We start from the raw sequence: 23445 nt of genomic DNA on the forward strand, positions 1-23445 counted from the left end.
TATGACTGTACAGCCACTACAAACTCTACCACTATCATTAAGTTTGCTGACGACACTGTCGTGGTGAGCCTAATCTCTGACAACGGCGAGACGGCCTACCTGGATGTACCTAGCTCTACCACTATGTACCATCCGACCTCTACAACTAATACAAAATGCAGCAGCATGACTAATCTTCAACCTTCCCAAATTCTCGGACACCACTCCTCGGACACCAATCACATTTGATGATTACTGGCAATCCCTATAATTTCCAGCCCAAACGTTTTAAGTAATTCTGCCATGTTTTGGATTAATCAAAGTGAAAGTGAAGTGATTGTCATTGTGATACACAGCACAGCACATAGTGCACACAAAGAAATGTGTCCTCTGCTTTTAAACAATCACCCTTAGTGAGCAGTGGGCAGACATGACAGGTGCCCGGGGAGCATTGTATAGGGACAGTACTTTATGGGGACAGCAACCTTCTGATTATGAGACCACCTCCTTAAGCCACCACTGCCCAACTTATCCCTTCCAAACCATTAAGCCACTTATAAGGAGTTAAAATGGACAGTGGTGTCTGCCAAATGTAAATGACTGTGAAATTAACATAAACTTCAAACTGTAGAGAGATGGACAACACATGGTATAACAGACCAAGACAGGGAGATGGTAGGGAAACAGAAAACAAGGCTAACTAAAATTATTGTTAGATAGGGAAATCAGGAGCTGAAGATGTCTGAAAGGGGGTGTTAGCAGACTCAATGTGATATGAAGCCAGTGGATGTTGTGGATTATAGGCAGTGGTGTTTGTTGGTATGGGTGACAGCATTGTGGTGGAGCATCTGCAATCTGTTTATTTTTTTGCTGCCCTGACATCACGATTACATGGGCACCAATATTCTATTCCCCATTTGCAGGGAGTAAGGGTGCCTGCTGCCTACCACAGAGGTAATTGTGCCCAATTCCCTCACCGGTGTCATGTGACTCGTTCGAGTTACAGAGTCTCAGAGGGGAAATGGGGAAAATTTGTCTGTCACACTCTTTCATAGTGGTCACTGTAGTTCTGATAAATTTAAACAAAGGTACTGTCTGACATAAAGTGCATGTGTGCAACATCAACAAACCGTGCTACATAAAGTGCAAACATGAGACACAGGCAGCGGAAAAATTATATTTAAGGCAAACAAAACATGTATACAGCAAAGAAGACATATACTGTTGTGCAAAATGGAACATGCACTAATAGTTAATAAGTTGTAAACTGTGTGTATGTCTGTGTGTGGGTGTGTCTGCCCAATCCCTGAGTGCTCAGTTGTCTGATGGCCTATGGAAAGAAGCTATTGCACAGTCTGGCAGAGAGGGCCTGAATGCTTCAGTACCTTTTTCCAGATGGTAAGAGGGTGAAAAGTAGATGTGTGAACCTTCATGTCTCACATTTCGATTCCATTAAGATTATCAATGCCTTGACATCGATGCATAACAATGCATGCAATACATTTTCTACATGGTCACATGATGTTTTCAAATACAAGAGTTAAGGTCTCATACACCTGTGTGAACACTTTGCGTTGATATAATCAGCAGAAACATGTTTGTATTCTTCTCTTCTAAGATAGTTGCCTGTAACCACTAGCAACTTTTCAAAGCAAAATGTCTAATTTCACTGCATTGACATAGGATAAACAATTAAACTGACATTAATACAAATCAACAGTGAATAAGTATATGTCAGTTTTTCAGTGTTTTATCAACTCAATCACAGCATAGAAATTAGAAGTTTCTTTTGAAAAAGGTTACAGGCAATCACTTTGAAAGAGAACACTACAAAGATTCCGTTCCCCGAGGGGAAGCGAGCCGGCATCAGGAACAGGCTGAGAACCCGTGCACATTGCACATTGCACACCTCTAGCATCCTGCTCAACAACATCCAGTCACTGTAGAACAAGCTTGATGACCTCGATGACACGGGACTCAGGGAAGACACAGGGAGGCGGCGTGTGCTTGATGGCTGGTGTGACAGCAATAGCGTTGTTCCCCTCACTGCATTTCTGACCTAGAGGAGCATGTCCCTTTTTTGTGGCTATCCTCCTTATTTTGGCTCTTGGGAGACTGGGAGACCACAGGCAGTAAGGATGGGTGGACATGTCTCAGCCACCATCACTCTCAACCCCCAAGGCTGTGTTTTGAGCCCCCTGGTGTACTCTCTATACACCTATGACTGTACAGCCACTACAAACTCTACCACTATCATTAAGTTTGCTGACGACACTGTCGTGGTGAGCCTAATTTCTGACAACGGCGAGACGGCCTACCTGGATGTACCTAGCTCTACCACTATGTACCATCCGACCTCTACAACTAATACAAAATGCAGCAGCATGACTAATCTTCAACCTTCCCAAATTCTCGGACACCACTCCTCTGCTACGTTCCCTCCACTGGCTCCCAGTAGCTGCACGCATCAGGTTCAAAATACTGATGCTGGCCTACAAAGCCAAACATGGAGTAGCACCATCCTACCTCACAGCCCTTATTACACCTCACACTGCACCTCGTATACTCCGAGCCTCCAGTACTGCTCACCTGGTCCCTCCATCTCTGAAGGTAAAAGGAAAACATTCATCTAGACTCTTCTCCGTCTTGGTGGAATGAACTTCCCCTCGAGGTCAGAACAGCTCAGTCACTGAGCACCTTCAAACAACAGCTCAAGACCTTCCTCTTTAAAGAGTATTTAGATTAAATTGTAATTTTCTTGTTGTCGAACTTGTGTACAGAATCTACAACAGAGTGAATAAAATAGATGTATTCATAGTTGGGGTGAACCGGAATTGATCTCTTCATCGATGGTAACTGAAGCACGTTGTAAGTCGCTCTGGATAAGGGCGTCTGCCAAATGCCATAAATGTAAATGTAGATTGGAAATCTGGAGAACTGGTGTCAGAGGAACAATCTCCACCTGAATGCCAGTAAGACAAAGGAGTTAATAGTGGACTTTAGTACCAAGCAAGAGAGGAACTATCTGTCATGGTCGTGTCACATCAACACCGTGGTGAAAAAGGCCCGTCAGCGTCTCTACCACCTCAGACACCTGAGAGACCTAAGACTGCCCTCCAAAGTGCTCAGGAACTTCTATTCTTGCACCATAGAGAGCATCCTGACGGAAAACATTTCAACCTGGTTCGGGAACAGCACCATGCATGACAGGCGAGTCCTACAGAGGGTGGTTTGATGAGCTGAATGCATCATCTTCACCAAGCTCCCTGACCTTCAGTCAACCTACAGCAAGCAGTGCTAGACCAGGACCAGGAAGATAGTGAAGCGCTTCCGCTCCCTGAAGTCCAACACAGAGAGAATTAGGAGGAGCTTCTTCCCACAGGCTATTTGAGCTCTCAACAATCACAACACTTCATAGAACTCCAATGAACTCCAGCACTTTCACTTTTACTTTCAGTCACTCTGGACTCAAAGAGTTTTGAACAAACTCTTTACTCTTTTTACTTTTCATTTTATACTTTGACTTCACTCATTTGCACACCTTCACCCTACCTGTTACAAATATTTTATGTTTTATGTTAAAGACATAAAAGTGTAATATTTGGTTATACTTGCAATATTTGCATATTGGTTCATTGTATACTTGCAATATTTGCAAAACTTTGGTCAGTAGCAGTCCCTAAAACATTTCACTGCAACGTGTATGAATATCTATGTGACAAATAACATTTGAATTTAAAATTAGAATTCCAACCCTAACGTTATTGTGACATCTTAGTTCAACTGAATTAAACTAAACTAAACATCCTATTTTACATAACCCTGATGTGTACATTCTAAACTGTCAAAATACAGACTTGGCAAGTGAAAAGATAGAAGACTGTACACGTGTGAGTACTGTACACGTGTGAGAACTATACACTGTGTGGACGCTTTGATTTGCTAAAATGAGCAGAAAAACCTGACGGGCGTCTGAACCAGACGTTTTTCTGGGGATTGTGGCTCATTGTAGAAAATCTAAAGTGGCTTTCAGACCGAATGCACCACGGGGCTCAGCGTGAGAAGTAAGCGTGGTTTTTAACCTCCCGGTAAGGTGATGATGCCATGTTGTAGAGTGTCCAGAGATCAGCTTTTCCTCCATTCCCGCTTTGTGTGTTTGTTTCAAAGTGGTAGAAAGAAAACTCCTCGCCCAATTGGATTCTGTCACACAAAAATATGTCACGGCCACATTTACACTGTTGTACAAATGGTCAATGTTTGCTGGTATAAAATGTAAAACTTTTTGATGTAGTGGACAATTTGGTGGTGAGCTGGTGTAGTGATTCTGATACAGGTCCAACTTTCCATGCTGCATTTATAGCATTTCTAGAAAGACCTCAACACTGTAGGTATAGTTCCTCAGCATAGTAGGTCTAAAAATGTGAATAAGTTGAAAATGTATCCTTGGTATCCAAGGGACAATCCTTTTTTTTGTTTGTGCACAAACGTCCCCTATGTTGGACATGAACATCTAGAGGGTGCCCATCCCTCTAGATTAATTAGATTAATTAATTAGACATTGCTCTGTTATCCAGTTCTGATGATCATATCAAATTCTAATTGTCTTTTGTTGTGGTCATGGGTCAAGATGGTGTTGTACATGGAAATGTACTACTGCAGGCACCAAGGTTGTATTTTTGCCTCCACAAAGGACATCCTGACCATTCTGCACAATACACTGTTGTGATGCCTTTCTATCAGAAAATGAAGCCAAGGGCAGTGAAAGTGATTTTGGACATGAAGCTGATGTCATTGTTGACCAAAAACAAATTAATATTTCTGTCAGGCAGCCAAACAGAATCTTGCATGTTTATATTACATTGTGAGACAAATGATGAGAATTACAGTTACTTTTAAGATCTCTTAGTGTGAGGTCTCAACAAATCCCTAATAATCCAACAATGTGAATTCATAAATAAATAACATGTTGGTTCCCACTTTCTGAAGATGAATGCCATGCTTCTGTCCTTTATTCAGTGCCCAATGTATACCAGGACTATTGTGTTAGCCACTGGCATGCCTCTCTCTATCAAGGTTGGCAGTGGGCCTGGGCTCTCTGAAAGACCTGGAGAAGATCTTGTGTGGTGCAGTTACTATAGATAATTTACCATGGAGTGGATCTAGCAGGTTCTGGTTTATATTGCCACAAGGCTGGGTTGGCGGTGCACTAGCGGTGGCGTGGGCCACGGTGGGAGGGAAGCTGGTACATGAGGAAGTAAGATTACCAGAGAATTGGTGTAATGGAATGTCACTGGATGTAGAGGTGTCAGGCAGAAACGGTCAGCAACAGGAGCAGGAGAAGCATCAGGGCCTTGGACGATCAGAAATTTGTGGGACATGCCAGGGGTTGAGGTCCTTGGGAGCAGTATGAGAACAGGTAGGACAATCCGGAAAGAGAGGTCAGTAAACAGATTTATAGCGTATTTGGGGCCCTTTTGTCGATGTTGACCCAGGTTTGATGTTCTTCTCGGTAGGTGATTCTGGGTGTGGTTTTGAATTCCCCGGGGGTCTGGTGGTGGAACAGCAGCTGTGACAGATATGTTCTGAAGGGTTGGCTTGGAATTTGTGAGATGGGATCTGTAGGAGCAAATAAGTAGTGGATGAATGGGACTGAGTCTTTGGCAATGTCGAGGGTATTTTCAAACTGTTTGAAATGTGTGGGTAAAATTTCCTCATAGTCTAATCGCATATCTAATCTAACCAATGACTTGATAGCAGCATTATCTAAATCAGTGTTTGCACACAGGCTGCAGCTTAACATACATCCTATCGTGGCAATGTTACACAAGCCTCGTAGTGTGTACTAGAGAGATGCATTACACAACAGTGTAAGAAGTGTCAGTGTTGAGCCTTTCTCTTGGGTAGGCGGGTAGAGGATATTTAGAACGCCTCTGCTGGAGAAGCTGCTGAGTGGTAGTATGTCAGTAATGGTGAGTGGTTGGGAAAGTGGAACAGCAGAGGTACTGCTCTGTTCTTCTGGGTATAGCGCAAGATACAGCAGTTGCACTCAGCTTTCTGAACCACATATCTAGAGCAGGTATTGCAGAGGGACGTTTTCTCAGCTCTGCACCTCTGCAGTGGCCTATGACAAGCGCACAGACACATACACACACACACACACACACACACACACACAGTCGCAGAGACATTACCACAAGCAGTGGTGCTATGCACGGCACACAGCAAACCCACATCTCACATTCATTTCCAGCCATTTTCAGCAGTCTGGCCAGTTTGCTAATGGTCAGGTTTCTCACTTTGGGCAGACAGAAGACTGAGGTTTACTTTTTAAACATGCTATGGTTAACCACATCAAAACCAACAGAACTACCTCACCCTATTTAAACCACCTTAGAGGACTGAAACAAATACATATGCATCTCCAGCCCTTGGCCCCATTGAGAAAATATTTTTTAGACATTACATACCCAAATAAGCTGAGAATAAATCAGCATATGCAGGGTGTAATAGTATAATTTTGCTATCATTATAAAGTTTAACACTTCTTATATTACTAAAGAGGTGTTGGAATATATATTACTGAATAAGACAAAATGAAGAACACAAGAGGCCTCATGCTTTCCGTTATTCAGCCTCTTGACCAGTGGTGGAATGTAACAAAGTATTTGTACTTCGTTACTGTACTTAAGTACATTTTTACGCATCTGTACTTTACTTAAGTAAAAATAATAATGCATACTTTTTATTTTACTCACTACATTTTGCGGCAATTATCTGTACTGTCTACTCCACTACATTTCTACAATTTATGCCGTTACTCGTTACATTTCATGAACACAATTTCCTCAAAATCTTGCATGAAAAAATTGTTTGCCTATTGCGTTGTTAGCCATTTCCTACCAATCAGGCTTTATTAGCTCCAATGATGGCAAAGCGTGCGTCAGTTCGCAGCACGAGCTGGTAGACCGGCTTCATAAACATATAGAGGTAAGCTATGCTATAGTATGCTATGCTTTTGGGTATGTTATGACATGTTATGATACTATTATCTAGCGAAATGTATGCTGTCATACAGAAATAGTATAAAAATCACACCAGTGTAGCTTCATTATTTTTTTAACACAGTGGTAGGATAAAACTGGTTTATTAGCTCAGAGAAGATAGCTTAATGTCTTTGCTAGCATAATGTCCAGCTCAATGTTGTGCCAGTTCACACTGAAAAAGAACTAGTTCACGTTCATAGTTCATTTTTTACAATTTTGAACCAAGTTCACAGCTCAAAAAATGAACTAGTACACGTTCGTTCTTTATTTCTTTATTTTTTTCGGACTCGAAGCACCAGGCATGCTAGCCTGTAATCAGCAAGCTTTAAAACATGAGCGGCGTTCAGTCTCGCCAGAGTGAACGTCACTCACATTCACGTTTGTAAACTGATTCTGAACTCAGCATTCACGGAAAATAGGAACGCGTTTAATGAACGCCGTTCATTGAATGCGTTCATGCACAACACTGGTCCAGCTTGGCTGGAAGTGGTGCTTTCCGCCTGTTTCACAATCAGTAGTCATCTCTGACTAGAGATGTGATCACAATAGACCAACACTCCTGTATTTCCTGGGTTTCTCACATATTTCAGGACCCCCTCCAATTTGGTTTTGTATTCACTTAAATGCAATATCTCGTAATGATGAGGTTTATATACATAGTTTAACACAGTAAATAGGTCTAATAATATACTTGATTGTGCTAGTTGTTACCACTGGTGTTTGGCTACTGTTGTGTTTTACTGCTCTTAATAGAAATGTTGAATAGTTTTGCAAGTACATAAATGATTTAAAGATATATCATGTCCTGATTGGTTTATCTTAATGGTATATTTGTGGGTAATACCCACAAATATAGATATATAACTTGTCATCCACATAATTCTAAGGTACAGACAGTATTGCAGAGTGCACGCACAATAAGCACACCAAACTTTCCAATACACATATACTGTATAATTGCTTGTTATTATTACGAGCAATGACATCAGTACAGGCATAAGTCAGTATATGTACTATGCTTTTACAAAATGGCACACCCCAGATGTTGAGACAAACCATTGTGTGAGTACTTTTACTTAAAAAAATAGTTTAAAGTAAATTTAAAAGTAAGTACTTAGGACTTTTACTTAAGTAAGATTGTTGATGTAGCACTTCTACTTTTACTTGAGTACATATTTTGCAGGTTACTTGTACTTTTACTAAAGTACTAAGCTTCAGTACTTCCTCCACCACTGCTCTTGACCATAACCTGGACAAGAGGACAAAAATATATTTGGACTCTAATCAGTCCATTTAGGCCCATTTGGATGTGTCAATGAATGATGCTTGTTTGATGTGTCAGAGACCACAGAATCGCAATGTAGTAATCAACATATCTAACATCATTCAACCAAACACAGGAAAAGTAGTAACACAACTCTATTTTTTTACAAACAACAGCCCTGACCAATGTTCAGTAATACATAAAATACATTCTGTGATGCATGCTATGTCAAGGTAAGGTTTGGTTTTTATAAAGGTCTGCTTGTTCTCTACTGCTGGTTTCAAATAGAGAGTGCTGATAGTGGTATTAATGAAAAGTCAAAACAAAGTGCTGTGCCCTGAATGTGCGTGCAGACATTGTATTTGCCGGACATGCACTTATGTGCATGCTGTTGGAATTGCAATTTGTTTCGAAAAATATTATTTTGTGCATTTAGTCAAGATTCTGCATGTTACAATGATATGTGATATGTATAAATGAGTACATGTTTAGAGTGTGTTTAAATGGTTAAAAATTTGAAGATGCTCTGTGTTGCCCTGTTCGCAGGGACAATCAGGTATGAGTTCTCTACCTAGAGGTTCAAAGTGCAGATGCTCCCTTTCTTCCAATGAAACACAGGCAGTGGTGGAATTTATAATTGTGCTTATGCTGATTTGTTGAGCTCTGAATGCACTCAATATTTTGAGTTTCTGAGATACTGAAAACAACTATTTTATCTACAATTAAGGGACAGCATGAGTGATCATATAGGGTGGGGGGTGGTTGTAGCCTAGTGAAGAACTAAGTTGCTCCAGGGGGGACTGTCCTTGTAACTACTGATTGTAAGTCGCTCTGGATAAGGGCGTCTGATAAATGCTATAAATGTAAATGTATATTAAATGGAAAGGCAAGAATGATCTGATTTTTGACACCTCACAATGTTGGCAAATTAAATGAAATTTTGGTACCATCCTCAGATGGTAGTGTAATGAAACCAGCTAGCCAAGCAAAATAATCACACAAGATTAAGACAAGGTTCACCTTTTTTATACCTGCTTGTAACAGCAACAGGACTGTGAAAAGGTGAGCTGTCTACTAGCATACCAGACATACCAGTGTGTCTGATGCAATCCTTTATTCATTTAAATTTTTATAATGAATAGAATAACAAATTAGTAAATTGCAAATCATTTTGCAAACTGTCAAACCATGTTGTTATGGCAACACAAGAGCTTGTAGAAAAAACAGAGAACACCAGGTTTCACTCACTGAATGAGGCTCTGATCAATGAAGCAGAAGTGACATTGTAAGTGAAGGCCCGACTTGATGAGCGGTCTGACCGTTTGCAAAACGATTAGCAAAAGGATTCGCAAATCGTTATGCAAACTGTCAGACCGCTCATCAAGACAGGCCTTCACTAACTACGTCACTTCCTTTTTCGTGGCCTTGACACCAGAATCCATCCACTGAGTGATTTGTTAACTAGCTTAACCATAGTTAACAATTCGAGCGAAACACGCAAATGCAATGGAGATGTAGAAGTCAAATGGTCTCTCTGAGAGACCGCCACGACACTTGAAGAGAGGAGTTAAAGTCAACTCAAGACAGGGCAGTGACTGTGTCTCTGCTCTAAATTAACAAATCACTTGATTGCATGGATTCGGGTGGCGAGGCTGTAAAAAGGAAGTGACATAGTTAATGAAGGCCGTCCTTGATGAGCGGTCTGGCAGTTTGCAAAACGATTTCCAAATTCTTCTCTCAACCGAGAGAAACTGAGTGTTCTCTGTTTTTTACAAGGTCGTGTGTCGCCAGAACTCTACACGAACAAATTACTCGGTTTCACTCGGTTAACTGTATTCTAGTGAGGCCCTGATCAATGAAGTAGAAGTGACATTGTACATGAAGGCTTGCCTTGATAATCGGTCTGATAGTTTGCAAAACAATTAGCAAACGAAATTGCAAAACGATTTGCAATTCAGTGATTTGTTATTTCTTTATTATTTTCAAAAAATTGATGAATAAAGGATTGCATCAGCACACTTTGGACATTGAATTTCCATTTGAATAAATGTGCAGAAAACCCATGGCAAAACGGAATTCAATTCAGTGAATTGTTATTCTATTTTTTATTCAAAATACTGAACTAAGGATTACATCAGCACTACGCACATTGAATTGTCAATTGCAAAATGTAATAACAAATGGCATTGAATATTGAATTGACAATTGCATGCTCTGATTGACTATTGCTTTGCCAACAGCTTTTATGCAGATAAATTCTAAAGTGGCTCTACACCAGCTGCTAGATTCAATAAGTAAGGTCAGGCTCTAGACAGATGGTAGTCATGTTTTTAAGCAGCAGCCATGTCATAAACTGCAGGTTAGGTAGATCTTGCACTATGAGAATGTAAACTATGACTAAAAACTAAAAGTTATTTCTTTCATCATTTTCGCTGTCCTTGGCTCTGTTTTAGGTCACTTTCCTTATTTCCAGCTGTACCTTCCCTGGCAACATCCCCAGCTCACACGTATGCATCCACTGAACTTCAGGCATATTAAGCACACTGTCATGTCACAAGCGAGAAACAAGAATTGGTTGCTGCTGTGCTCCCTGCACAGCCAACTTGCCCACTTCCAAGCATTGATGTGTTGCTTATTTGTGAGAGTATGGTCACAACCAAGATGGCACAAAAAAGCTAGGCTCTGATTGTCAGTTCTGGCAGCCATGTATGATCAAGTGAATATGCCCAAAGTTTATAATCATGAAGTTTATCACAATGATTATATATTTATCACATGTTCTTATAATGGCCCTGCTTTTTGTTTGCTCGGTGGTCCCGAACCTTTACAAAGAAATCAAACCTTGTAAAGACTCTTAAAGGGCCAAAAGCAGCAACATTAAAATCAATACTAGGATGTATATTCTAAATTTAAACCATACACAATCAATTGGTCCACTGTAGCTCCTCCTTACTGGAAACTGTAATGCATTGTACTGCAGGCTCACCCTGTCTCACACAGAGATAAACAGAGCCAGCCGTCACTGAAAAATGTCTTTAACATATTTTGAACCCAATGTCGTGTAGCATCGATACTGTTGCAAATGAACATCAAAATCAATACATTTTTTTATTGATGTCAGCAAAGGTCTACAGCTGGGTTAGAAAGTATGAGCCATGTTCTAAGCAGTAGGCAAGAGCAAAATGTAGGGGTGAGGTTTAAAAGTATTTGTTTTCTTACCAAGCAGGTAGGTTTTAAGAGCATAGATGAGAATCTCCTGGAATTGTCAAGTAATGAAGCAGTGCATAAACTGGGATCTGAAAGAGTGATCTCAGGCTGTCTCTCTGCAAGATGAGAGACAAGGCTTGCCGAGTGTGGTGGTGCAGAGTGGGCAGCAGTGAGAAATTAATAACTCCTTCATCCCTCCCTTTCCATTCCTCCTCTTCCTCTGTCCCTTGTCCTCTGCACTGCTGTGCATGCGTGTGTGCCGGGCTTGCGCCAGGGTGTGTGTGTGTGTGTGTGTGTGTGTTTTGTCCTTTACTGACCCTATCAGGCTCTGTCTCATGCAGCTTCCATTTCCATTTGTTGCATCAGACAAGAGCCCTGCAAACATATACTCATATGTTTGGTGTTCACCAGCTTCAGGTTTGCATCCTATGTTATATTATTATATTATAGGGACAGAGCACAGATTCAGTGTAAAGGGGCATTCTCAATGAAGCTTGGTGGAAGCGGGGTGAAGTGACACTGCAGTGTCAGAGCAACAGTAGAGACACACACATGCACGCACACACCCTTCTACATCAAGATAAGACACAAACATACTAAGTATATATGCACTGAAAAACCTGTCTAATACCATCACATTGAAAGCAAACCCCTGCTGAACACCTTTTGCACTGGTGCAGATATGGATACCGTTCTTCACAGCCACAAAAGTTATAGGCTAGATTGTTGGATGACAAGATAAATTCAGCATAACCACAATCATGCTAATAATAAAAGCTATTCACCTGTCATGACTGGCATTCATTGGCCGCTCTGTGACTTTTTTTGTGCCAACGGCCAAACAATAAACTGCAGAGTGTGATGAAAGGGACAAACAGCATCCCCCGAATGCAGCATGCCCCCCACACCCCTCCTAGCATGGTGCTGCAGACATGGCTCTGGCCCCGGTCTGGTTTTTAATTCGTAGGTGAAATCTGCCACTTACCTGCTGTTGCCGTGGCGCTGCTGTAGTAGAGAGCTCCTTTTTGCGTCTCTAGTCAGAGAGAGAAAAACATGTGGCTCTGCGGCAGCCCTGTGCTGTGCTGAGGAAGGAAGAAAGAAGAGGAAAAATGACAGCAACGTATTCCCTCTGTCCAAATGAAAGGCAGCTCTCGTCTCTCCTCTATCTCTCCTTCCCTCTCCTCTCCTCAGCCATGTTTAGTGCAGAGGAGGGGGTGTGAGAGGGTTGGAGGAGAAAAAGATAGGGATGGATGAAAGGAAGCGGGCTTGAGAGGGATTATGAAGCAATTAGAAGGCAGCTACAAAATATCAACTGGAATCTCCTGTATGGTGGATGTTGTTAGCATCTAGCTAGTCAGAGTGACAAAAAAATGAAGACTGTGCGTCAGTGTGTGTGCTCTGGAACAAGGGGACAGGAGTGGAGGGGGTGGATGGTGGGTGGGCTATGAAACAGACTGGTGAGGATATAAGACAGAGAGTGATGGCAGCTCTCAGGTCACAATGTCCATCAAAAAGCTCCTTGTTGGTGTGAGGCAGTGAGGGAGAAAGAGAGGGAGGGTCAAATACTTATCCCAAACAGTGCCATGAATGAAAATAAGGCTGAGTATGGGAGGGAGAGAGAGAGACAGAGAGATGTGAGACTTTTCAATCAATCCAGGAGCAACACCTCTTCATTGGTGTACATGCCCCAGATCTCACCATGATTGTTGGGTTGGATTTATTAATGTGCTTTTATTGTTATTGTGATGATTGCAAATATTCAATTTTTGGGTAAGAGCCTAGATCTCAGAGCTGTGTGACCTTGAAGATGCTTTTTGTTGTTGGATTCAATAGAAAATTGACTTTCTCTACAATGCTGCATAGCAGTCTGTCTGAATATAAGGCTAATTAAAGCTGCAAGCAGCGATACTCTGGCTGTCGCAAAGCCACGCAGGACACAGGCGATGGCTGTGGAACTAGCAGTGGCATCATTATCGGTTGGTATTGGATAGGCACGCCTGGGAACTCGGAGGCCCTTTCTCCATGTATTCAGAACCATCTCACATCTGGTTTTGGGGTTAGGGTTTGTGAACCGACCCTCCAGCACCAGAATGTTTACATTTACATTTACAGCATTTATCAGACGCCCTTATCCAGAGCGACTAACAATCAGTAGTTACAGGGACAGTCCCCCTATACACAATGGTAGTAAGTGGGATTCGAACCCGGGTCTTCTGGTTCATAGGCGAGTGTGTTACCCACTAGGCTACTACCACCCTATGGAATGTTGGACCAGTGAGTAGAGACCAGACGTGAGCGAAGTGTTCGGGAAGACGAGCGGTAGTTCAGCAGTCCTCCCACTGCACTGACGTCAATACCGGCTGAAAAAACATTAGTGTTCTCATGTGATGCTGTGGTGCCCCTAGACTGACCAGATATGTGCTACGTCTTTTTGAAATCCTTGTTTTGTATACGTTTCTGGTCATCGCACCATGTTCTTTTTTCATTTATTTAATTCCCTGTTCCCAATGTCTAGCACCTGCACCTCCCGCACTTGCATGGCACTATAAATAATTGAATGAATATTCTGTTATATTCATGACAAAAGACAAAATGTATTCAAATTAAAGCATAATCGAAGACTAAAATTAAAAATCCTCCCAAAATAAGGTCACCAATTACTCACCAATTCAACTAGTATGCATACCTAAAGGTCAATAAACTAGTGTGCAATTTAAAGGTTAATAAAATTTCAAAATTAGGAATAGGTTCTCTTCCATACACATACCTGCCAGTTTTAACACTTTTAACACAATGTGTTTACCATCACAAAATGAGTCTCAATTGGTACCATTGTTTTGCAATTACTAATTCTCCCAACAGGACATCAGAACTAAAGCTTTTCTGAAATAATTTTTCAGGCAACAAATAAAGGGTGCAATCCTGAGCACTCCAGTGCAAAACTATCACATCCTCTGCCGGGAGGCACCTTCTCAGTTGCCATGACAACGTGAGGACAGTGGAATGGTTCCTCATTTCACCTGCTTGTGTTGTTAAGAACAGACATGTTAAGATCTCCTGTAGAGATCAAATAACTACTGTGGACAACTGGTCTGCAGCAGCACCGGGAAAACCTACCACCCACAGTACAATACACAGACCTTTATTTTCCACTGATCAACGATCAAGGCAGTCCTGCAGAATTTTACATTTCATCCAGGACAAGCAGGACATTGTTTTCATCCAATCAATGAGCTTACACCGCCATCTAGTGGTCACTTTTATTTGGTACACTGTTAAACACACCCTCATTTGGGTGGATGACCCACATGTAGACAAGCTTGTGCTAAAAACTGTTTTTAGAACATAAAAGTCAAAGCATTTGCACATATTTGGTATGCCAGATTCAAAATATAGATGACAACATTAAACCTATAAGGTGCCTTCAGGAACACCAAAGTGTTATGATGAGCACTTATTCATCAGAACATAAATTTTGCAACATGAGGGGACAGCATGTTAGACCTTGTTTACACAAACATCCAGCCTGCATACAATGCTACACCCCTCCCCCACCTTAGACAATCAGATCACATCTCCATACTTCTCACCCCAGCCTCACAAAAAGGCTTATTCTACCAGCCATAGCCAACCTGTCACGGACCATTAAGGAGGCAAAGCAAGCTTATGCAGAGAAAATCAACAGCCACTTCATGTCTTCAAAGGACACGCATGTGCATGTGGGAGGAGATCCAGACCATCAAGGTCTGAATCTGTAGCGGCCAACACAACAGGCCTGCATCAGCGACCCCTCCCAGCCAGATGAGCTGAATGACTTCTTTGCGACCATGTCCGTTAGGAAGACCCTCCACAGAGTAAATCTGTTTAAGGCAGCAGAACCAGACAACATACCTGGTCAGGTGCTACGGGAGTGTGCTGACCAGCTTGCAGACATCTTCACAGATATCTTCAACACATCACTGAGTTCAGCTGTGGTACCTACCTGCCTCAAAACAACCAAGATCATCCCAGTGCCAAAGAAGTCAACTGTGTCCTGCCTCAATGATTATGAGCCCATAGCACTCACACCATTACATCATTGCAAAGTGCTTTGAGAGGCTGGTTCTGAGGCACAGGAAAACCCAACTTCTACAGAATCGGGAATCACTTCAGTTCGCCTACTGGCCGAACTACTCCACAGACGATGCAATCTTGTCTTCCTTTCACACAACCCTGTACCAACCTCAACAAAAAAGACACTTATGCCAGAATGCTGTTTAGCTAGCATTCAATACTGTCATCCCTCAGAAGCTGGTAAGGAAGTTGGACCTGCTGGGAATAAGCTCTCCACTCTGCAGCTGGATCTTGGCCCCTGTCTGTGTCTATAGGAAAAAACACCTCCAAGATAGTCAGAATGAGCACAGGTTCCCCAAAGGGATGCTGCTCAGCCCACTGCCGTTCACTCTGCTGATACAAGACTGTGCTGCACAGTACAGTTCAAACTACATCATCAAGTTCGTAGATGACAGTAGTGTGGCTCATCACCAACAAGGATGAGTCTGCTTACAGAGAGGAGATAAAACATTTGGTGGATTGGGATCAGTGTCACCAAGACCAAAGAGATGGCTGTCTACTTCATGAAGAAACCGACTGTCCCCACCCCACTGCCCATCGATGGATCTTCCGTTGAGATCGTCAGCAGCGTGTGCACATGACAGACGACCTCTACAGAAGACCTATGCAAGACCTATGCAGACCTATGCAAAAACGTCTTCCCACAAGAAGTAAGATCTCTCAAGGCACTGTCATCACCAAAGAAATGATAAACTCAACAATACATTTCCAGCCTTATACACCTGATACCATTTTGACCATTTTGCACATCTGAATTTAGCACATTTCTGCTCTTTTTGCACATTTCTGCTCATTTTCCATGTTTGTCTTGTGTCCTGTTTCAAATTTGCAACATATCCACTTACAATTATCCTACATGATGTCCTGTTTGTCCTGTTCATTGTGCAGAAAAGTTGTACATTTCTCCTATAGAGATCTGTACAGTATTTAAGTTAAAATTTTTGTTAGTATAGTTTAGTGTGTATATACATTTGTGTGTGTGTGTGTGTGTGTGTGTGTGTGTGTATATATATATATATATATATATATATATATACACCTCTGTGTGAAACATTATTTCAATACACAGTATATTGTGTATATGTCATGACCGGTAGGGGTTACTCCGGGTCGGGATCCAGACCGGAGTTTCACTTTCGTCATGTGTAATGTTTACTAATCATGTTCACCTGTGTCTGATTGTATAAAGCTGCCCTGCTAGTGTCTGTTCACAGTCGGGTCATTGTTACCTGTTCACCTCTTCACCTGTTACACCTGTCTTCACCTGTCTCCCCTGTTCATCACAGACTAAACCCCTGTCTTGTGACATTGTGCGAGTGCGTCCTCCTTCATCATCAAGTCTTGTCATCATCTCAGTTCAACATCTATTATGTTAGATTGACATTTCATCTGGCAGGACAATAGGCTCAGAATGTGGCTTGCAGCTCCATAAAGAGAATGGGGGACTAGGTCTGCATTATTTTAAACTATGCTTCTGGGAAGCTAAATGCTTGTAAAATGCTTGTTTAGCATATGGCTGGGATGAAGTGACTTTTGGATGCATTTTCTTTAGAGTGTTGTGTAAAAGAGAACAGAATGCATGGTCAAAAATTGAACATGTCTTCCATGTCTGGAACGGATGTACGGTAGACTAACTTTTAGCTGTCCATGTAGGCAATATTGACTTGTTAGTAGTCAGTTAATTATTTTCATAAAGTTCTTTATTTTAAGCAGAATTATAGAAGAAAAGTTATCTACTGAAATAACAAACAAATTGAAAGTCATGAGAGAAAAAGTCCTGAAGAGATGAATAATATTATTAATATAATGATGTAGGGATACTGTACATTTATTTAATATATTTCTTCACTATATCATTTCACTATATGTGATCTGTACAGTACTGTGCACATCTGTCATTTGTCTGTTTTTTTTTTTTAAATTGGTGTTCTTCATCAGTAAAATATGTCTTCAAAAACATTTTAGAGGCACAGCTCTCTGGCAAAGATACTGACTGCTTTGTTGCATTATTGATAGCCATAGAAACACTGAGATTTAAGAGTTTTCTTTTTTCGGTTGTGCTTGTTCTAGACATTTTTTTTTCACTGACTGTGTCAGTGTTTGTCCAAAACTGCGGATCTTGTAGGGTGTTGTCTATATGCAATAGTTAAAGTGAAGTGATTGTTATTCTGATATACAGCAAGTACAGCACACAGGGCACACAATGAAATGTGTCCTCTGCATTTAACCCATCACCTTAGTGAGTAGTGGGGAGCCATGAAAAGCATAGAGGGAGCAGTGTGTACTTTCCTCAGTGGCACCTCAGTGGTTCGGGTAAACCTTCAGATTACGGATCAACTTCCTTACTTGCTTGTCCACCACTCCCCTTTTTTAGTATTTAACAAAAGTGGTGAAAGGAACAAGTGTGCACATTCACCAGGCTCTCGTGATATACTGATGAATGGGAAAAGACTCTCACAGGTCACACAGAAACACAGAACTGGGTCAGGTTGATACAAATTTTCTGGCATTTTAGTTGGGCTCGGGTGGGGTCAGGTCAGCTTGTCTCGGTCACCAAACATGAACATATGGTCTATACCTATACCTAGTCTGTACCTATCTTTTCCATATGATTCTGCTTGTAAATTTGTTTTGGTGATTGGTAAAAGCTTTTTGCATGTTCTAAATTTATTTTATTAAACATTTTTTCATTAAAATGGTCATTTGATTTGCAATTCTCGGCTGCAGTCCTCAGGTGATGAGTTTTAATTATCGTGAGAGAGATGCTGAGGAGATGAAACGGAAGCAAGCAGCTGGTGATTATACACTGCTCAAAAAAATAAAGGGAACACTAAAATTAAATACTTTTTATTAAAAACTTTGCTCTTTACATAGTTTAATGTGCTGACAACAAAATCACACAAAATTAATTTATCAACCCATGGAGGTATGGGTTTGGAATCACACTCAAAATTAAAGTGGAAAAACTTCCAACCTACAATGACCTCCCTACAATGCCTGGGCATGTTCCTGATGAGGTGGTGGATGGTCTCCGGTCCAGCTCACCCCAAACCATCTCGATTGGGTTCAGGTCCAATGGCTGTGGAGGCCAGGTCTCCACTTTTTGTTAAGTACATAACTCCACATGTGTTCATTCATAGTTTTAATGCCTTCAGTGAGAATCTACCAATGTAAATGGTCATGAAAAAAAAACAAAAAACACTGCAGCACAGCACATACTGCACACAACGTAACCCATCACCCTTAGTGAGCAATGGGCAGCCATGACAGGCACCCGGCAAGCAGTATGTGGGGATGGTGCTTTGCTCAGTGGCACCTTGGCGGATCGGGATTCAAACCGGCAACATTGTCCACTGGGCACAAGACAAGAAAGAAGGCACTCAACACCAAACAACTAGGCAGTGGTAGTGGTGGCCTAGCGGTTAAGGAAGCGGCCCCGTAATCAGAAGGTTGCCGGTTTGAATCCTGATCCGCCAAGGTGCCACTGAGGTGCCACTGAGCAAAGCACCGTCCCCACACACTGCTCCCCGGGCGCCTGTCATGGCTGCCCACTGTTCACTCAGGGTGATGGGTTAAATGCAGAGGACAAATTTCACTGTGTGCACCGTGTGCTGTGCTGCTGTGTATCACAAGTGACAATCACTTCACTTGAACTACCACACCTCCAAGACCCAGCCCACATGCCAGGAAGGTGAGGCACAATTTTAAATTCCAGTTCAAAAGGATGGTTTTCTTCGCAGTTGTTAATACAGTGAGAACCATGACCAGTGTACAGTGCCACAGAGCATGCAAGTAATTATCTGGTGTGCCATTTTTACAAGGTGGTATTTCTGATACCCATTTGGAACACACTTTATCCTGTGTAATGGGTCCTGTGAAAAATTGTAAAAAAAATAGCTGTAGGTAGTTTTTAGTCATTCTAAAGGTGTTTAAGCAAATTTGATTCCAAAAGTTAAAGTTGGAATTGATGAGTAAATCCATTTTCCATTTATGGTTAGGGAGCGGGAGTTTTGTTTCATATTCTATTGTGTAAGCATAAATTGTGTACAGTAGTTTTCTGGTTAGAATTAAAAAAAAAACTTTTTATAGGTTATAGGTTAAGGCTCAAGTTCTATTTCCTTACTGCTTAATCTACTTTGTATTATTTAAGCTGGAGATATTTATTTATTTTTGTTGATACCATAAGTTTCAATTATTTTGTCAAATGAATTTAAGCAATTCTGATGGATAATATGTTCTAGCCATTTGATTCCTTTGTTGTTCCATATTATGAAAATTATCTTTTTAATTTAGCAGAAAGTCTGGGTTGTTCCAGATGGGTGTCAGTTTGCATGGCACCATTGAGGTTCCATTTGTTTTGAGAAATTCCCAGAAGGCTGTCAGTGATGAGCTAATACTGATGCTTTTAAAGCAGCTACATAGGTTATGTGTGTGGCTGATAAAGGGCAGATCACACAGTCTAATGTTATTACATAACGTTTGCTCAATAGCCAACCAATTATGATCTAATTGAGCTTATGTCATCCATTTGTGGATACTTATCAACCTATTGACAAAAAAGTCATTGTAGAAATGTGGAAGTTCCAGACCACCATAACAATTACGTTTCTGTAATGTTTTCAAACTTATTTTTGGTGTGTTGAAATGATTGAGTCCAATGGGGATGGTTTATTCGGGAACCACCGAGAATATCTAATAGATTTTTGGCAAGATTGTTATTTTTTAAAAAGTAGCTATTCTTCCCGTGTGAGGTCATCTTCTATTTTTTAAGTAGAGGACTGTGGTTTAATAGTGTAAAATCTGACATCTTGGCAGAAATATTAATACCTGGGTACTGTTCCCAGCTTGCAGTGAGATAAATTTGTCAAACTGGATATCACAAGAAATTGGTAGGAACACTGATTTGTTCCAATTTATACAGTTGTCTGAGAACTTATTTATGAGCTTTATGTTCTCTGAAAGAGAGCCTTGTGTATTTTGTAGAAGATGAAGCAAATCACATAAAGGCTCATTTTAGTTATTTTTGCTGTCAATTATATTATTTTTCTTATTGCGGCAGCTAGTGGTTCAATAAATAAAGCGAATAGTGAAGGGAATAGTTGACAACCTTGGCTAGTGACCCTTCTGAGATTGTAGCTTGGAGAAATATGGTCATTTGTTTTTACGCAGGCTATAGGTGAGCTGTATAACGTTTTAATTCAAGAGAAGAAGTTCTCCCTGAATCCAAATTTCTGTAAAGTTGCAAAAAGAAATTTAATTCTATTTAATTCTATTCTATTAATTCTATCAAATGTTTTTTCCACATCCAGCAAGACATTTAAGGTTTCCTTATTATCTAGTAGATAACTAAATATCATGTTATTAGTGGACTGTCAGTATTTTTTGTGTCTTATTAGGTGTATTGTGTATGGTGTTATGTTTTTAATTCTGCTAACAGTACCTTGCTTATAATTTGAAGATCTGCATTTATAAGTGATTTGTTCAAAAATGTCTATATTTCACAGTAAAGCAATCTGCTTTACTGATTTGATATAGTTCTGACTTTAGTACTAAATTAAAATCCTCTCCTATTACCAGTTCTGTGCCTGATTGTGGTAATAGAGTTGTAAATAAATGGTGGAAGAAATATGGACCAATATTTGGACTATATATATTTGAGATACATACCTCTATGTTATATAATAACATTTTAATAATTATGAATCTTCCTACTGGGTCTGTGATGATATGTGATATTTGAGATGAGTTAAGTGCTTGAAAGTATTTGTGAAGATGAGGAGATGCGGGCGTGTTTGTGTGCAGATTAATATTGCATGTTAAGCTCCCTCCACTATAAATTAATTTTTTTAGTTTTGCCATCTTCCTCCACTTGTTCTGGAAATCAGGCGAACATGAGATTGTCATGTCATCCATACTACGAGCCTGGATATCAAGCATTTGTTGTCCTCAGAGAGTTTGGCCACATCTTCTTTGAGGGATTATATGGACTCTCTGAGTGACTCTGACCTGAGTGATTCGAGCAACGGTGCTGGGTCCTCCGGTAGCCGGTAAGCAGGGTGGGCCTGGCATTGGCCTGGGTCCGCCTCTAGAGGGGTGAAGCACAACAGAGCCCCCTGGATGGCATGAGGATCCAGCTGAGACAGGCAGGAAGAGGGCCTGCTTGTCCCAATGGATGCAGAAGGGGCTGAGCGGATGGTGCCACACTGCTTGCACAATAAACGAGAACCGGGAAGGTTCGGCCCTGACTTTTTTGTGCATGTTGAAGGGATCGATGCCACTGCGCGGGATGACGTCTGGGAGCCAGTCTGAGGGTCCAAGTTGTCCGGTGGGAGGACACAGCAGGAGCCCTGTGGTTGCCGCCGTCCAGCCCACCTCCTCCTCTGATGGTGCTACTTGGGTTCCGAGGACATTGCCTGTGGAGGGGGGGCTCTGTCACGATTAGGTGCAGCTGGAGACTCACTTGGCACCAATCTGCATGAGAGCAGGGTGGTTATAAGGTGCGTCTGAGCTGCTATTCAGGGCTGCGACATTTTTATGTGGACCATACGACTTACGTGTGTGTTGTTTTCAATTCTGGCAATCGCCACATCCCCTTTGGTTTCCCTGTTTTCGGCCCTTGTGCCGTTTTCCTTTGTGTTGTTTAATAAATCTTGTTTCCCAGTATGTCCCGCCTCTGCGCTTCATTCCCCCATCAGCTCGCCGACATGAGAAATATAGGCTCTACAGTGTAAAATATGGAGAACAAAAACATATAACTGCTGTTTATTATATTTGCAAATAAATGTTTGTAATTAATCATTTTATTCTTTTAATGTGTGTATGTGGGAAGGAATTGTCACGTCCATGCGGGCATGATGCGGCGGGTGCACGGAGAGGAGGACGAAGAGTGACGAGGAATGAAGGACGCTTTCACCTGACATCACGAAACAGGGGTTTAATAGTGAATCACAGGACAGGGGAGACATCCGAGACATTAACACTGGCGAACAGAAACGAACAGGGCAGCTTTATACAATTAACACAGGTGAAAACTATTAGGGAACATTACACAGGACAACAGTGAAACTCCGGTCCTTTTCGGACTGGATCGTGACCGGAATTGGGTTGGGGGGGGTACTGGCTTGTTTTGTACACAGGCAGGGAGGCTTCAGGGAAAAAAAGGTTTGAAACCACTGATTTAGCCTTATCATTCTAGTGAATGCCGAGAGATAGAAAGATGAGGCGTCACTCAAAATTCTTCGAATAATGGCATAGCAGAGTACTGTACAAAAGCTTTCAGCTTCAGCAGGCGGCCACTACGGCGCCCACAGCAACAGGTGTGCTTATGCCATGGAGGTGCCATGGAGGTGCAGCTGGAACACGGCACAGGTGAGCCAGGATCTCTGACAGGAAGTTTTATGTCCCACGTAGTTGAACTTGAATTTGGGAGAAATGTAAAAAAAGAGTTGCAATCTTTCATAACGCCGTCATCACACTGGCAACTTCTATTGATCGCCACCTGGTACACCCTGGAAGGCTGCCAGCATGTACCACCACCACTGTTTCTATTGTGGCGGCCGCAACCACTTTAGTGTGGGCTGCCTGAATCGAAGACCATGACCTTCAATGGCAGAAAACACCAATGCTTGCCTTGGCTCTGGAGCCCCTGAACAACACTGAACTGAGCACTGAACAGCATCCTTGCTTCACTGCCCGCTACCCATCACCATCTGTTGTAAGACACCCATTACTGCCCAACATCGGGGCAAACGCTGGTGGACTCTGGGGTGGCAATGAACCTGACATTGGCTTGGCCACCTAGCAACAGATTCCAACAACTCTGTGTGACCCACCATGCGG

The 23445-nt window shown here is 41.6% G+C and overlaps 1 protein-coding gene across 4 annotated transcripts in view; it reads right to left on the minus strand.

The window, feature by feature from the left end:
• The window catches only part of rai1 (retinoic acid induced 1), a 40960-nt gene extending 28100 nt beyond the window's left edge, over positions 1–12860 (minus strand). For all 4 annotated transcript variants that reach the window (XM_028986160.1, XM_028986161.1, XM_028986162.1 and 1 more), the window contains exon 1: positions 12479–12860. The gene's annotated coding sequence lies outside the window, so the exon portion shown is untranslated. The remainder of the gene's footprint in view (positions 1–12478) is intronic.
• Between the last annotated feature and the right edge of the window lie 10585 nt (positions 12861–23445).

This window comes from Denticeps clupeoides, chromosome 7, assembly GCF_900700375.1.
Source record: "Denticeps clupeoides chromosome 7, fDenClu1.1, whole genome shotgun sequence".
Classification (NCBI taxonomy): Eukaryota; Metazoa; Chordata; class Actinopteri; order Clupeiformes; family Denticipitidae; genus Denticeps; species Denticeps clupeoides.